Raw genomic sequence first — 15,957 nt, forward strand, 5'->3', positions numbered from 1 at the left:
GAATCGAATCAAAAAGAATCGAATCGAATTGAATCGAAAAGAATCGAATCCAAATGAATCGAGTTGAAAGGAATGGAATCAAAAAGAATCGAATCGTTTAGAAAAAAACGAATCGAATTGAATCGAATCGAATTGAAAATAATCGAATCGAATCGAATTGAAAAGAATCGAATCGAATTGTAAAGAATCGAATCGAATTGAATCGAAAAGAATCAAATCTAATCGGAAAGAATCGAATCGAAAAGAATCGAATCGAATCCAAAAGTATGAATCCAAAAGAATTGAATCGAAGAGTAGAATCGAAAAGAATCGAATTGATTCAAAAAAAACCGAATCGAATCGACCTGAAAAGAATCAAATCAAAAAGAATCGAATCGAATCAAAAAGAATCGAATCGAATCAAAAAGAATCGAATTAAATCGATTTGAAAAGAAAGAAATTCGAATCGAAAAGACTCAAATCGAAAAGAATCTAATCGAATTGAATCGAAAAAAATCGAATCGAATCGCACCGAATCAAAAGAATCGAATCGAAGTGAAAATAATCGAATCAAATCGAATCAAATCAAAAAGAATTGAATCGAATCGAAAAGAATCGAATTGAATCGATTCGAAAAGAAAGGAATTCAAATCAAAATGACTCGAATAGAAAGATTCGAATCGAATTGAATCAAATCGAAAAGAATCTAATCGAATCGAATAGAAAAGAAAGGAATAGAAAACTATCGAATCGAAACGAAAAAAATCTAATCGAATCGAATCAAGAAGAATCGAATCGAAAAGAATCTAATTGAATCGAATCGAAAAGAATCGAATCCAAATGAATCGAATCGAAAAGAGTCGAATCGAAAAGAATCGAATTGATTCAAAAAAAGAACGAATCAAATGGTATCGAATCGAAAATAATCGAATCGTATCAAATCGAAAAGAGTAGAAAAGTATCGATTCGAATCAAAAAGAATCGACTCAAATTGAATCGAAAAGAATCGAATCGAATCAAATTGAATCGAAAAGAACTGAATCGAATCGAAAAGAATCTAATTGAATCGAAAAGAATCGAATCCAAATGAATTGAATCGAAAAGAGTCGAATCTAAAAGAATTGAATCGAAAAAATCGATTCGAATGGAATCAAAAAGAATCGAATCGAATCAAATCAATTTGAAAAGAAAGGAATTTGAATCGAATTGAATCGAAAAGAATCAAATAGATTCGAATTGAATTGAATTGAAAAATTTCGAAACGAATCTAATAAGATCGAATGGAAAAGAATCGAATCAAATTGAAAAGAATTGAATCGAATCGAACCGAATAGAAAATAATTGAATAGATCAAATCAAAAAGAATCGAATCGATTTGAAATGAATAGAGTAGAATCGAATTGAAGCAAAGTGAAAAGATTCGAATCGCATCAAGAATCGAAATGAATCAAATAGAATCCAAAAGAATTGAATCGAATCGAACAGTATCGAATCGAATCCAAAGAATCGAATCAAATCAAAAAGAATCGAATCAAAAGAATCAAATCGAAACGAAAAGAATCCAATTGTATCGAATCAAATCGTAAACAATCAAATCGAATCGAATAGAAAAGAATCAAATTGAATTGAATCGAAAAGAATCGAATGGTATTGAATTGAATTGAAAAGAATCAAATCATATCTAATTGAATTGAAAAGAATCAAATCAAATCGAATCGAATCGAATCGAAAAGAATCGAATCGTATCGAAAAGAATAGAATCGAATAGCATCGAAAAGAATCGAATCGAAAAGAATTGAATTGAAAAGAATCGAATCGAACCAAAAAGAATCGAATCGAATGCAATTGAATCAAATTGAATTGAATCGAAAAGAATTGAATTGAATCGAAAAGAATCGAATAGATTCGAATCAAATCGAATCGAAAAAATTCAAAACGAATCTAATCAGATCGAATGGAAAAGAATCGAATCGAATCGAAAAGAATTGAATCGAATCTAACCGAATCGAAAATAATCGAATAGATCGAATCAAATAGAATCGAATCGAATTGATTCGCATCGAAAAGAATTGAATTGAATGGAATTGAATCGAATCGAATTGAATCTAAAAGAATCGAATTGAATCGAATTGAATCGAAAAGAATCGAATAGATTCGAATTGAAACGAATTGAAAAAAATCAAAACGAATCGAATCAGAGTGGAAAAGAATTGAATCAAATCGAAAAGAATCGAATCGAATCGAACTGAATCGAAAAGAATCAAATAGATCGAATCAAAAAGAATCGAATCGATTCGAAATGAATCGAGTAGAATCGAATCGAAGCGAAAAGAATCAAATCGAAAAGAATCAAATTGAATCAAATTGAAAAGAATCTAATCAAATCGAAAAGAATCGAATCGAAACGAAAAGAATCGTATCGAATTGAAAAGAATCGAATTGAATCGAATCAAATCGAAAAGAATCAAATCAAATCATATCGAATCAAAACGAATCAAATCGAATCGAAAAGAATCTAATCGAATTGAATCGAAAAGAATCGAATCGAATCAAAACGAATCAAATCGAATCGAAAAGTATCGAATTGAATCGAAAAGAATCGAATCGATTCGAAACGAATCGAATTGAATAGCATCGAAATGAATCGAATCAAAATGAAAAGAATAAAATCGAATCGTATCGAATGGAATCGAAAAGAATCGAATCATATCGAATTGAATCGAAAAGAATCGAATCGAATAGAACCGAAAAGAATCATATCGAATCGAATCGAATCGAAAAGAATCGAATCGAATCTTACGTACTCGAATCAAAAAGAATCGAGTTGATTCGAATCGAAAATATCAAACCGAATCGAAAAGAATCGCATCGAAAAGAATCGATTCAAATCGAAAATAATCAAATTGAATCAAAACAATTCGAATCAATACGAAACGAATCGAATCGAAAATAATAGAATTGAATTGAACCGAATCAAAATGAAAATAATCAAATTGAATCGAATTGAAAATAATCGAATCAAATCAAATCGAAAATAATTGAATCGAATCTAATTGAAAATAATCGATTCGCATTGAATCGAATCGAAAATAATCTAATTGAATTGAATTGAAAATAATGAAATCGAATCGAAAATAATCGAATCAAAAGTAATCTTATCGAATCGAAAATAATCGAATCAAATCGAAAATAATTGAGCCGAATTGATTGAATTGAGTTGAAAATAATCAAACCGAATCGATCGAATTGAATCGAAAATAATCGAATCGAATTGAATCGAAAATAATCGAATCGAATCGAAAAGAATCGATTGAATCAAAAATAATTGGATCGAATCGAAAATAATCAAAACGAATCCAATCAAATTGAATCGAAAATAATCAAATTGAATTGAAATGAATCAAAAATTATTGAATCGAATTGAAATTATTCGAATCGGGGATCCCTGGGTGGCACAGCGGTTTGGCGCCTGCCTTTGGCCCAGGGCGCGATCCTGGAGACCCGGGATCAAATCCCACATCGGGCTCCCGGTGCATGGAGCCTGCCTCTCCCTCTGCCTGTGTCTCTGCGCCTCTCTCTCTCTCTCTGTGACTATCATAAATAATAAATAAAAATTAATAAACATTATTTGAATCGAATCAAATCGAATCGAATCGAAAATAATCAAATCGAATCGAAATTAATTGCATCAAATAGAATTAAATCGAAAAGAATCGATTTGCATCAAATCGAATAAAAAATAATCCAATCGAATTGAATCAAAAATAATCTAATCAAATCTAAAATAATCCAATCGAATTGAAAATAATCTAATCGATTTGAATCGAATATAATCGAATTTAATCGAAAATAATCGAATCGAATCTAAAATAATCGAATCGAAAAGAATCGAATTGAAAAGAAATGAATCCAATCGAATCGAATCAAAAACAATCGAGGGCAGCCCCGGTGGCGCAGCGGTTTAGTGCTGCCTGCAGCCCGGGGCATGATCCTGGAGACCTGGGATCGAGTCCCACATCGGGCTTCTGCATGGAGCCTGCTTCTCCTTCCTCCTGTGTCTCTGCCTCTCTCTATGTCTATCATAAATAAATAAAAAAATCTTTAAAAAAATAAAAAAAAGAATTGATTCGAATCAAATCCCTAACCCTAACCCCTAACACTAAACCTATCCTAACCCTAACCTTTAACCCTAACCCTTAACCCTAATCGTAATACTAACCCTAACCCTAAATCCTAAACCCTAACCCTAACCCGAACACTAACCCTAACTTAAGCTGCACCGTAACCCTATCAGTACCCTAACCCTAACAGGTACCCTAACACTAAACTGTACCCCAACCCTAACCCGTACCCTAACACTTACCCTAACCCGTACACTAACCTGTCCCCTAACCCTAACCCTAACCAGTACTCTAACACTAACCCATACCCTAACCTGTACCCTAAGCCATATCCTAACCCTAACCCTAACACATACCTAACCATAACCATAACCCTAACCTCTAACCTCTAACCCTAACCCTAACACCTAACCCTAACCCTAAACCCTAACCCATAAACCTAACCCTAAAACAAAACCTAACCCTAACCCCAAACCAAAACCTAACCCTAACCCCTAACCCAAACCTTAACCCCTACCCCTACCCCTAAACTGAACCCCTAACCACTAACCCTAAACCTAACCCTAAGCCTTAACCCTAACCCTAAACCCTAACTCTAACCCTAATCCTAACACTAACCCAAACCCTAACCCTAACCCTAACATTAAGCCCTAACTTTAACCCTAACACTAACACTAACCCTAACCCCTAACCCTAACCCTAACACTATCCCTAACCCTTAAACCTAACACTTAACCCTAACCCTAACCCCTAACTCTAAAACTAACCCTAAACCTAACCTGAAACCTAACCCATACACTAACCCGTACCCTAACCCTACACTCACCCGTAACCTAAACCTAACCCTAACCTATACCCTAACTCTAACCCGTACCCTAAACCTAACCCTAACCCGTACCCTAACCCTATCCTGTACAGTAATCCTACCCCTAACCCTTACACTAACCATAACCTATACCCTAACCCTAACCCGTACCCTAAACTGTACCCTAATCCTAAACCATACCCTAACCCTAACCCGTACCCTAACCCTAACCGTAACCCGTACTCTAACCGTAACCCGTACCCTAACCCTAACCCTAACCCCTAACCCTAACACTAACCCTAACCCCTCACCCTAACCTTAACCCTAAACCTAACCCTAACACTAACCCTAACCTTAACCCTAAACCTAACCTGAAACCTAACCCATACACTAACCCGTAACCTAACCCTAACCCTAACCCGTACCCTAACCAGTACCCTAACCCTAACCCCTAACCATGACCCTTAACGCTATCCGTAACCCTTAACCTCAACACTTAACCCTAAACCTAACCCTAACCCTTACCTTAACCCGTAACCTAACCCTAACCGTAACCCGTACTCTAACCCTAACCCATACCCTAACCCTAAACCATACCTTAACCCCAACCCTAACCCGTACATTAACCCTAACCCGTATCCTAACCCTAACCCGTACCCACACACATAACCTAAATCTAACCCTGACCCTAACCCAAACAATACCCTAACCCTAATCCTAACCCGTGCCCTAACCCTTACGCTAACCCCAACCCTAACGCTACCCCATACACTAACCCTAAATGGTACCCTAACACTAACCCTAACCCGTACCCTAATACTAACCCTAAAACTAACCCTAACCCGTACCCTAACCCTATACCGTACCCTACCCTAACCCTAACCATAACCCGTACCCTAACACTAAAACTACCCCTAAACCTAACCCTAACTCTAATCATAACCCTAACCCTATCTCTAAACCAAACCCTAACCCTAACCCTAACCTAAACCTAACCCTCACCCTAACCGTATCCATGACACGTAAACTAAACCTAACCCTGATCCTAACACTAACCCATAAACTAAACCTAACCCTAACCCTAAAAAGTACCCTAACCCTAACCCAAACGTGTACCTTAACCCTAACACTAACCCTAAACCTAACCCTAAGCCATACCCTAACCATAACCATAACCCTAACCCAAAACCTAACCCTAACTCCTAACCCTAACCATAACCCTAACCCCTAACCCTAACCCCTAACCCTTAACCCTAACCCGAACCCGAACCCCTAACCCCTAACCCTAATCCTAAACCCTAATCCTTAACCATAACTATAACCCTAACCCTAACCCCTAACCCTAACCCTAACCCCTAACCCTAACACTAACCCTAACCCGTATACTAACCCTAACCCGTACCCTAACCCTAAACCGTACCCTACCCTAACCCTAACCATAACCCGTACCCTCACACTAAAACTACCCCTAACCTAACCCTAGACTAATCATAACCCTAACCCTATCTCTAAACCTAACCCTAACCCTAACCTAACCCTAAACCTCACCCAAACCCTATCCCTAACACGTAAACTAACCTTAACCCTAACCCTAACCCGTAAACTAAACCTAACCCTAAACAGTACCCTAACCCTAACGTGTACCTTAACCTAACCCTAACACTAAACCTAACCCTAAGCCGTACACTAACCCTAACTCTAACCCAAACCCGTACCCTAACTCTAACACTAACTCTCCCGTACCCTAATCCTAACCCGTACCCTAACCCTAACACTAATGCGTACGCTAACCCGTACCGTAACCCTAAACCTAACCCTAACCTAAACCTAACCCTAACCCCAACCCTAACCTGAACCCTAACTCTAACCCGTACCCTAACCCTAAACCGTAACCTAACCTGTACCCTAACCCATACCCAAACCCTAAACCTATCCTGTTCCCTAACCCAAACCCTAACACTAACCTGTACACTAACCCATAACCGTACCCGTACCCTAACCCATAAACAAACCCATACCCCACCCCTAACCCTAACCTGAACCCATAACCTAAGCCTAACCCCAACCCTAACCCTAACCCATTCCCTAACCCTACCCCTAAACGTATCCCATATCCTAACCCGAACCCTAACCCATAACCTAACCCTAACCCTAACCCTAACCCGTAAACTAAACCTAACACTATACCTAACCCTAAACAGTACCCTAACCCTAAACCTAAACCCTAACCCTACCCCTAACCCTAACCGAAACCTAACCCTAACACTAACCCTAACCCGTAACCTACACTAACCCTAAACCATAACCTAACCCTAACCCTAACCCTAAACAGTACCCTAAACCTAACCCTAACCCGTACCCTAACCCAAACCCTAACACTAACCCTAAACCTAACCCTATCCTGTACCCTAACCCTAACCCTAAACCTAACCCTAACCCGTACCCTAAACCTAACCCAAACCCTAACTGTTACCAGTACCCTAACCCATACCTTAACCCATACCATAATCCATACCATATCTCTAAACCGTACCCAAACCCTAACCCTAACCCGTACTCTAACCCTAATCTGTACCCTAAACCTAAGCCTAAACCGAACCCTAATCATAAACCTAACACTAACCCTAACACGTAGCCTAACCCTAACCCTAAATATAACCCGAACTCTAACTCTAACCCTAACCCGTACTCTAACCCTAACCGTAACCCTAACCTGTAACCTAACCCTAACCCTAACCCTAACACTAAACAGTACCCTAAACCTAACCCTATCCCATACCCTAACCCTAAACCTAACCCTAAACCTAACCTTAAACCGTACCCTAATCCTAACCCGTGCCCTAATGCTTACCCTAACGCTTACCCTAACCCTCACCCGTACCCTAACCCAAACTCTAACCCGTACCCTAACCCTAACCTTACCCCAACCCTAAACCTAATGAAACCCAATCCCTAATCCTAACCCTAACCCTAACCTAATCCTAACCTTAACCCTTACCCTATCCCTAACCCTAACCCGTAACCTAACCCTAACCCTAAACAGTACCCTAACTTTAACCCTAACCCGTACCCTAACCCTAACCATAAACCTAAACCGAACCCTAAGCCGTACCCTAAACCTAACCCTAACCCGTACCCTAACCCTAACCCTAACACTAACCCATACCCTAATCCATAACCTAACCCGTACCCTAACCCATAACCTAACCCATAACCTAACTCTAACCCTAACCCGTAGCCTACCCCTAACCCTGAACCTACCCCTAACCTAACCTGAACCCTAACCCTAACCCTAAGCTTAAACAGGACCCTAACCCTAACCCTAACCCGTAACCTAACCCACACTTTACAGCATTGGAAGTCAGGTCGTTCCATGAATAAAACTCTACTGCACCTGGAGACACAACCGTTGAAGCCTGCAGCTTGCCCCTAGCGTCCCATGAGCTTCTGACAAACATGTCTAGTGAGGATGTTCGTAACTCCATCTGTAGGCAGTGTGGAACTGGGAAGGACCGCGTGTCAGCTCATCTTGCAGAAGGAAGTTCCCCAGAGAGACAGCTTTCAACTAGGTACTCAGGTTTGGAAGTTAGTATGTAGCTACCTTCTGAGGGAGGAATTACTCAGAAGTCGTTGGATTGGGCTGGGAGACACTTGCCTCTCACAAAACTTGTGTCCCGTATCGAACGACATCCTTTCGAAGTGAAAGGTACAGGCGGTCAGCACGTGGGAGGAACAAGCCATAAGCTCATTCAAAGGAGTGTGCATCACTTGGAGGCAGGTGTCCGGTAGTCGCGAAATTGACAATGCAGACACTTGGTTCTCACTCCGCTACTGTCCCGCATAGAAGGGAATGCTGTGGAAGCGATCCGTACAGGCCGTCAGATTGTGGGAGGTACAGCCCATAAGCTCAACTCTCAGAAGCGTGTATGCTTTGCAGGCAGATGTCTGCTAGCCACTCTTTTATGGGAGTTAGAACCTAGCTACACTTTAATTGAACAAGGCTGTTGGAAATCGCTGTATTGAACTCAGTTACACGTGACTACAAGCCTGAAACGTCTACATGCTTTTCACAACCTTTTCCAGTACCTAACATAAGGATGTTAGGACCTATGTCTACAGGCAGTTAGGTTGCGGGAGGGTCCTGCCCTCACCTCAACTCTCACAAGGAAGCATGTCTAGAAGCCAGCGTTCAACTAGCTGCATTCTTCTGGCCCTGAGAACGCAGCAGTATTCTAACTCAGGAGGTTCCAAGAATACCACTCTACTCCACCTGGAGACACCTTCCAGGCCTGCATTATTCCACTTGCGTCTCACAAGCTTTTGACAAGCACCTCCGGTGAAGACGTTGGAAAGACATTCTGCAGGCAGTGTGGAACTGTGAAGGACTGCGTGTGAGCCCAACTCTCGAATGTAAGTTGCCGTTGGATGCAGGGTTCTATTAGCTAGTATGGAACTTAGTATGTAGTACCAGTCTAAGACAAGAACTACTAGGAAATCGAGGGATTGAGCTTGGAGGCACTACACTTGTGGGCCTCACCTGGACGAGGTGACTGGTTCCCACCTGGGACTCACCTGGACCTGATAACTTTGCTCCACACTTTGGCCTCACCTGGCCCTGATGACTCTGGGCCCCCCACCTAGGCCTCAATCTGGACCTGGTGACTGTGGTCCCCACCTGGGTTTCACCTGGACCTGGTGACTCTCGTTCCCACATGAACCACACCTGGACCTGGTGACTGTGGTGTCCTTCTAGCCTCACATTTAGCTGGGGACTCTGGTCCCCACCAGGGCCTCACCTGGATCTGGTGACTATGGCCTGCAGGTTGGCTTCACCTGGACCTGGTGAGTGGGGTTGCCACCTGGGCCTCACCCATACCTGGTGATTCAGGTCCCCACGTGGGCCTCTTGGACCTGGTGAATCTGGTCCTCACCTGGTCCTCACCCGGACCCGGTGACTCTGGTCACCACCTGGGCCTCACCTGGACCTGGTGAATCTAGTCCCCATCTGGGCCTCACCCACTCCTGGTGACCTTGTTCCCCACCTGGACCTGATTGCTGTGGACTCCTTCTTGACCTCACCTGGAACTGGTGACTCTGATCCTATCTAGGCGTCACCCAGATCTGGTGACTCTGGTCCTCACCTTGGCATCATTGGGACCTGGTTACTCTGTTCCACACCTGAGCCTCGCCTTGACATGATGACTCTTGAACCCCTCTGGGCCTCACCCTGACCTGGTGACTCTGGTCCCCATCTGGATGTCACCTGGACCAGGTGATTCTGGTACCCCTCTAGGCCTCAACGAGACCTGGTGACTGTGGTCCTCAACTGGGCCTCACCTGAACCTAGTGAATATGCTCCCCACCTGGGCCTCATCTGGACCTGGTGACTCTGGTCCCTACCTGGGCATCATCGGGACATGGTTCCTCTATTCCACACCGGGACTCACCTGGACCTGAAAACTCTGGTCCTCACTTTGGCCTCTTCTGTACCAGTGACTCTGGCCCCACCTGTCCCTCACCTGGAACTGGTGACTCTGATCCTCAGCAGCATGCCTCGAATGCACCTTTCCACTAGCTGCGTTCTTATGGCCATGAGAATGTAGCTAATTTGTAAGTCAGGAGTTTCCATGTATACCGCTCTATTGCACCTAGAGACACAAGCATTGAAGCCTGCAGCTAGCTCCTTTTGTCCTATGAGCTTCTGACCAACACGTCTAGTGAGGATGTTCAAAATTTCATCTGAAGGCCGTGTGGAACTGTGAGGGACTGGAGGTGAGCTCAAGTCTCAGAAGCAAGTACCCTTTGGACACTGTGTTCAACTAGATTCTCATGTATGGAACTTAGTGTGTAGCACCAATCCTAGAGAGCAGTTCCTCACATATCTCTGGATTGGGCTTGGAGACTAATTGTGTGGGCCAGCACCTTCCACTAACCTCTGACAAAACTTCTGTCACGCATCGAGCCTAGGCCTTATAGGAGTGAAGTGTACCTGCAGTCAGCATGTGCGAGGTACAAGGCATAAATTCAACTCTCAGAAGTGTGTATGCTTTGCAGGCCGATGTCTGCTAGACACTTATCGAGGCAAGGTATACCCAAGCTACACTCTAATTAAACAAGGATGCTGGTAATCACTGTACTGAACTGAGATACACGTGAGTACAGTCCTGACACTTCCACTTGCATTTCTCCAACCTCTCCCAACACCTAAAATAAGGATGTTAGCAGCTATGACTATGGGAGGTCAGGATGCGGGAGGGTCCTGCCCTGAGCTCAGCTTTCAAAAGGAGGCATGCCTCGAAGCCAGCTTTCTACTAACTGCGTTCTGTTGGCCATGAGAACGTGGCAGCATTGATATTCAGGATGTTCCATGAATACCGCTTTACTGCACCTGGAGACATAACCTTGAAGTCTGCAGCTTGCCCTTTGCATCCCATGAGCTTCTGACAAACATGTCTAGTGAGTATGTTTGTAACTGTATCTGCAGGCAGTGTGGAACTGGGAAGGACCACGTTTCAACTCATCTCCGAGAGGGAAGTTCCCCAGAGAGAGAGCTTTCAGCTAGTAACTCAGGTTTGGAAGTTAGTATGTAGCTCCCATCTAAGGGAGGAATTCCTCAGAAGTTGCTGGATTGAACTAAGAAACATTTATTTCTCAAAACTTGTGTCCCGTATCAAATGAAATCATTTGGAAGCGAAGCGTACAGGCGGTCAGCATGTGGGAGGTTCAAGTCCTAAGATCAATCCAAAGGAGTGTGCATGCCTTGGAGGCAGCTGTCCGCTAGGCGCGAAATTGACAAGGCAGACACTTGGTTCTCACTCCGCTACTCTCACGCATACAACGAAATGCTGTGGAAGCAGAACGTACAGGCAGTCAGGATGGGGGAGGTACAGGCTATAAGCTCAAATCTCCGAAGTGTGTATGCTTTGCAAGCCGATGTCTGCTAGACACTTATCGAGGTGAGGCATACCCGAGCTACACTCTAATTGAACAAGGATGTTGGCAATCGATGTATCGAACTCAGATACACGTGAGTATAGTCCTGACACTTCCAGTCGCATTTCTCTAACATCTCCTAGCACTCCACGTAAAGATGTTAGCAGCTATGACTATGGGCAGGCAAGATGTGGGAGGGTCCTGCCCTGAGCTCAGTTCTCACAACAGAGCATGCCTAGAAGCCAGCTTTATACTAGCTCGTTCTGATGGCCGTGAGAATGTAGCAGAATTGTAGGCAGTACGAATACAATGAATACCACTCTACTGCACCTGGAGACACAACCATTGAAGCCTGCAGCTGGCCCTTGCACCGCATAAGCTTCTGACAAACATGTCTAGTGAGGATGTTCGTAACTGCATCTGCATGCAGTGTGGAACAGGAAAGAACTGCGTGTCAGCTCATCTCGCAGAAGGAAATTCCCCAGAGAGAGAGCTTTCAGCTAGGCACTCAGGTTTGGAAGTAAGTATGTAGCTCCCATCTGAGGGAGGAATTCCTCAGAAGTCACTGGATTGAACTAAGAGACACTTGCCTCTCGCAAAACTTGCATCCCATATCGAACGAAATCCTTTGGAAGTGAAGCATACAGGCGGTCAGCATATGGGAGGTACAAGCCATAAGCTCAAGCCAAAGGAGTGTGCATGCCTTGCAGGCAGCTGTCCACTAGGCACGAAATTGACAAGGCAGATATGGTTTTCACTCTGCTACTATCCCGCATACAATGAAATGCTGTGGAAGTGGAACGTACAGGCAGTCAGGAGGGGGGAGGTACAGACCAGAAGCTCAACTCTCAAAAGTGTGTATGCTTTGAAGGCCGATGTCTGCTAGACACTTATCGAGGAGAGGTATACCCGAGCTACACTCTAATTGAACAAGGACGTTGGCAATCCTGTATTGAACTCAGATACACGTGAGTAGAGTCCTGACACTTCCACTTGCATTTCTCCAACCTCTGCCAACACCTAACATAAGGATGTTAGTAGCTACGACTACAGGAAGCCAGGATGCGGGACGGTCCTGCCCTGAGCTCAGCTCTCAAAAGGAGGCATGCCTAGAAGCCAGTATTCTACTAGCTCTTTCTGATGGCCGTGAGAACGTAACAGCATTATAAGATGGGACATTCCATGAATACCGCTCTACTGCACCTGGAGACACAACCATTGAAGCCTGCAGCTGGCCCTTGCGTCCTATGAGCTTCTGACAAACATGTCTAGTGAGGATGTTCGTAACTGCACCTGCAGGCAGCGTGGAACTGGGAAGGACCACAATTCAGCTCATCTCCGAGAGGGAAGTTCCCCAGAGAGAGAGCTTTCAGCTAGTAACTCAGGTTTGGAAGTTAGTATGTAGCTCCCACCTGAGGGAGGAATTCCCCAGAAGTCGCTGGATTGAACTAAGCGACACTTGCCTCTCGCAAAACTTGCGACCCATATCGAAGGAAATCCTTTGAAAGTGAAATATACAGGCGGTAATCATGTGGGAGGTACAAGCCATAAGCTCAATCCAAAGGAGTGTGCATGCCTGGGAGGCACCTGTCTGCTAGGTGCGAAATTGACAAGGCAGACACTTGGTTTTCACTCGGCTACTCTCCCGCATACATCAAAATGCTCTGGAAGAGGAACGTACAGGCAGTCATGATGCGGAGGTACAGGCCATAAGCTCAGCTCTCAGAAGTCTGTATGATTTGCAGGCCGATGTCTGCTAGACACTCATCGAGGTGAGGTATACACGAGCAACACTCTAATTGATTAAGGACGTTGGCAATCGCTGTATTGAACTCAGGTACACGTGAGTACAGTCCTGACACTTCCACTCGCATTTCTCCAATCTCTTCCAGCACTTCACGTAAGGATGTTAGCAGCTATGACAATGGGCAGGCAAGATGCGGGAGGGTCCTGCCCTGAGCTCAGCTCTCACAAGAGAGCATGCCTAGAAGCCAGCATTCAAATAGCTGCGTTCTAATGGCCGTGAGACCATAGCAGTCTTCTACCTCAGGAGGTTTGAAGAATACCACTCTACTGCACCTGGAGACACCTTCCAGGCCTGCATTATTCCACTTGCATCTCACAAGCTTCTGAAAAACGTCTCTGGTGAAGATGTTCAAAACTCATTCTGCGGGCAGTGTGGAACTGTGAGGGACTGGGTGGGAGCTCAAATCTCAGAAGAGAGATGCTTTTGGACTCGGGGTTCAGCTAGATTCTCACGTATGGAACTTAGTATGTAGCATGTGTCTAAGACAGGAATTACTAGGAAATCGCTGGATTGAGCTTGGAGGCACTAGTCTTGTGTGCCGGGACTTTCCACTTACCCCTCACAACACTTCAGTCACGCATCGAGCCTATGCCTGTTAGCTGCAAAATGTACCTGCAGGCAGGATGTCGGAAGCACAGGCCATAAGCTCAACTCTCAAAAGTGTGTATGCCTGGAAGGCAGATGTCTGCTACCCACTCATACATGGGAGTTAGAAACTAGCTACACTCTTTGAAGAAGGCCGTTTCAAATCGCTGTATTCAACTCAGATAATCGTGAGTACAGGCCTGACACTTCCACATGCATTTCGCCGCCCTCACCCAGCACCTAACATAAGGATATTAGCAGTTATGTCTACGGGCGGGAAGGATATGGGAGGTTCCGGCACTGAGCTCAGCTCTCAAAAGAAAGCATGCCTAGAAGCCAGCTTTCTACTAGCTCGTTCTGATGGCCGTGAGAATGTAGCAGAATTGTAAAGCGCTACCTTCCATGAATACTGCTCTACTGCACCTGGAGGCACAACCATTGAAGCCTACAGCTGGCCCTTGCATCCCAAGAGCTTCTGACAAACATGTCTAGTGAGGATGTTCGTAACAGCATCTGCAGGCAGTGTGGAACTGGGAAGGACCGCGTGTCAGCTCATCTCGCAGAAGGAAATTCCCCAGAGAGAGGTTTCAGCTAGGTACTCAGGATTGGAAGTTAGTATGTAGCTCCCATCTGAGGGAGGAATTCCTCAGAAGTCGCAGGATTGAACTAAGACACATTTGCCTCTCGCAAAACTTGCGTCCCATATTGAAAGAAATCCTTTGGAACTGAAGTGTGCGGATGGTCAGCATGTGGGAGGCATAAGCCATAAGCTCAATCCAAAGGAGTGTGCATGCCTTGCAGGCAGCTGTACGTTAGGCGCGAAATTGACAAGGCAGACACTTGGTTTTCACTCCGCTACTGTCCTGCATACAATGAAATGCTGTGGAAGTGGAACATACAGCCAGTCAGGATGGAGAAGTTAGAGGACATTAGCTGAACTCTCAGAAGTGTGTATGCTTTGCAGGCCGATGTCTGCTAGACACTTATCGAGGCGAGGTATACCGGAGCTACACTCTAATTGAATAAGGACGTTGGCAATCGCTGTATTGATCTCAGATACACGTGAGGACAGTCCTGACACTTCCACTTGCTTTTCTCCAACCTCTCTCAACACCTAACATAAGGATGTTAGCAGCTAGGACTATGGGCAGGCAGGATGCGGGAGGGTTCTGCCCTGAGCTCAACTTTCAAAAGGAGGCATGCCTGAAGCCAGCTTTCTACTAACTGCATTCTAATGGCCATGAGAATGTGGCAGCATTGTAATTCAGGATGTTCCATGAATACCGCTTTACTACACCTGGAGACACAATGTTGAAGCCTGCAGCTTGCCTCTTGCGTCCCATGAGCTTCTGACAAACATGTCTATTGAGGATGCTCGTAACTGTATCTGCAGGCAGTGTGGAACATGGCAGGACCACGTTTCAGCTCATCTCTGAAAGAGAATTTCCCCAGAGAGAGAGCTTTCAGCTAGGTACTCTGGTTTGGATGTTAGTATGTAGCTCCCATCTGAGGGAGGAATTCCTAAGAAGTTGCTGGCTTGAGAAGAAAGAAGAAAGAAAGAAAGAAAGAAAGAAAGAAAGAAAGAAAGAAAGAAAGAAAGAAAGAAAGAGAAAGAAAGAAAGAAAGAAAGAAAGAAAGAAAGAAAGAAAGAAAGAAAGAAAGAAAAAAGGAAGGAAGGAAGGAAGGAAGGAAGGAAGGAAGGAAGAAAGAAAGAAAGAAAGAAAGAA

The sequence above is a fragment of the Canis lupus genome, chromosome 22 (assembly GCF_048164855.1).
Source record: "Canis lupus baileyi chromosome 22, mCanLup2.hap1, whole genome shotgun sequence".
Lineage (NCBI taxonomy): Eukaryota > Metazoa > Chordata > Mammalia > Carnivora > Canidae > Canis > Canis lupus.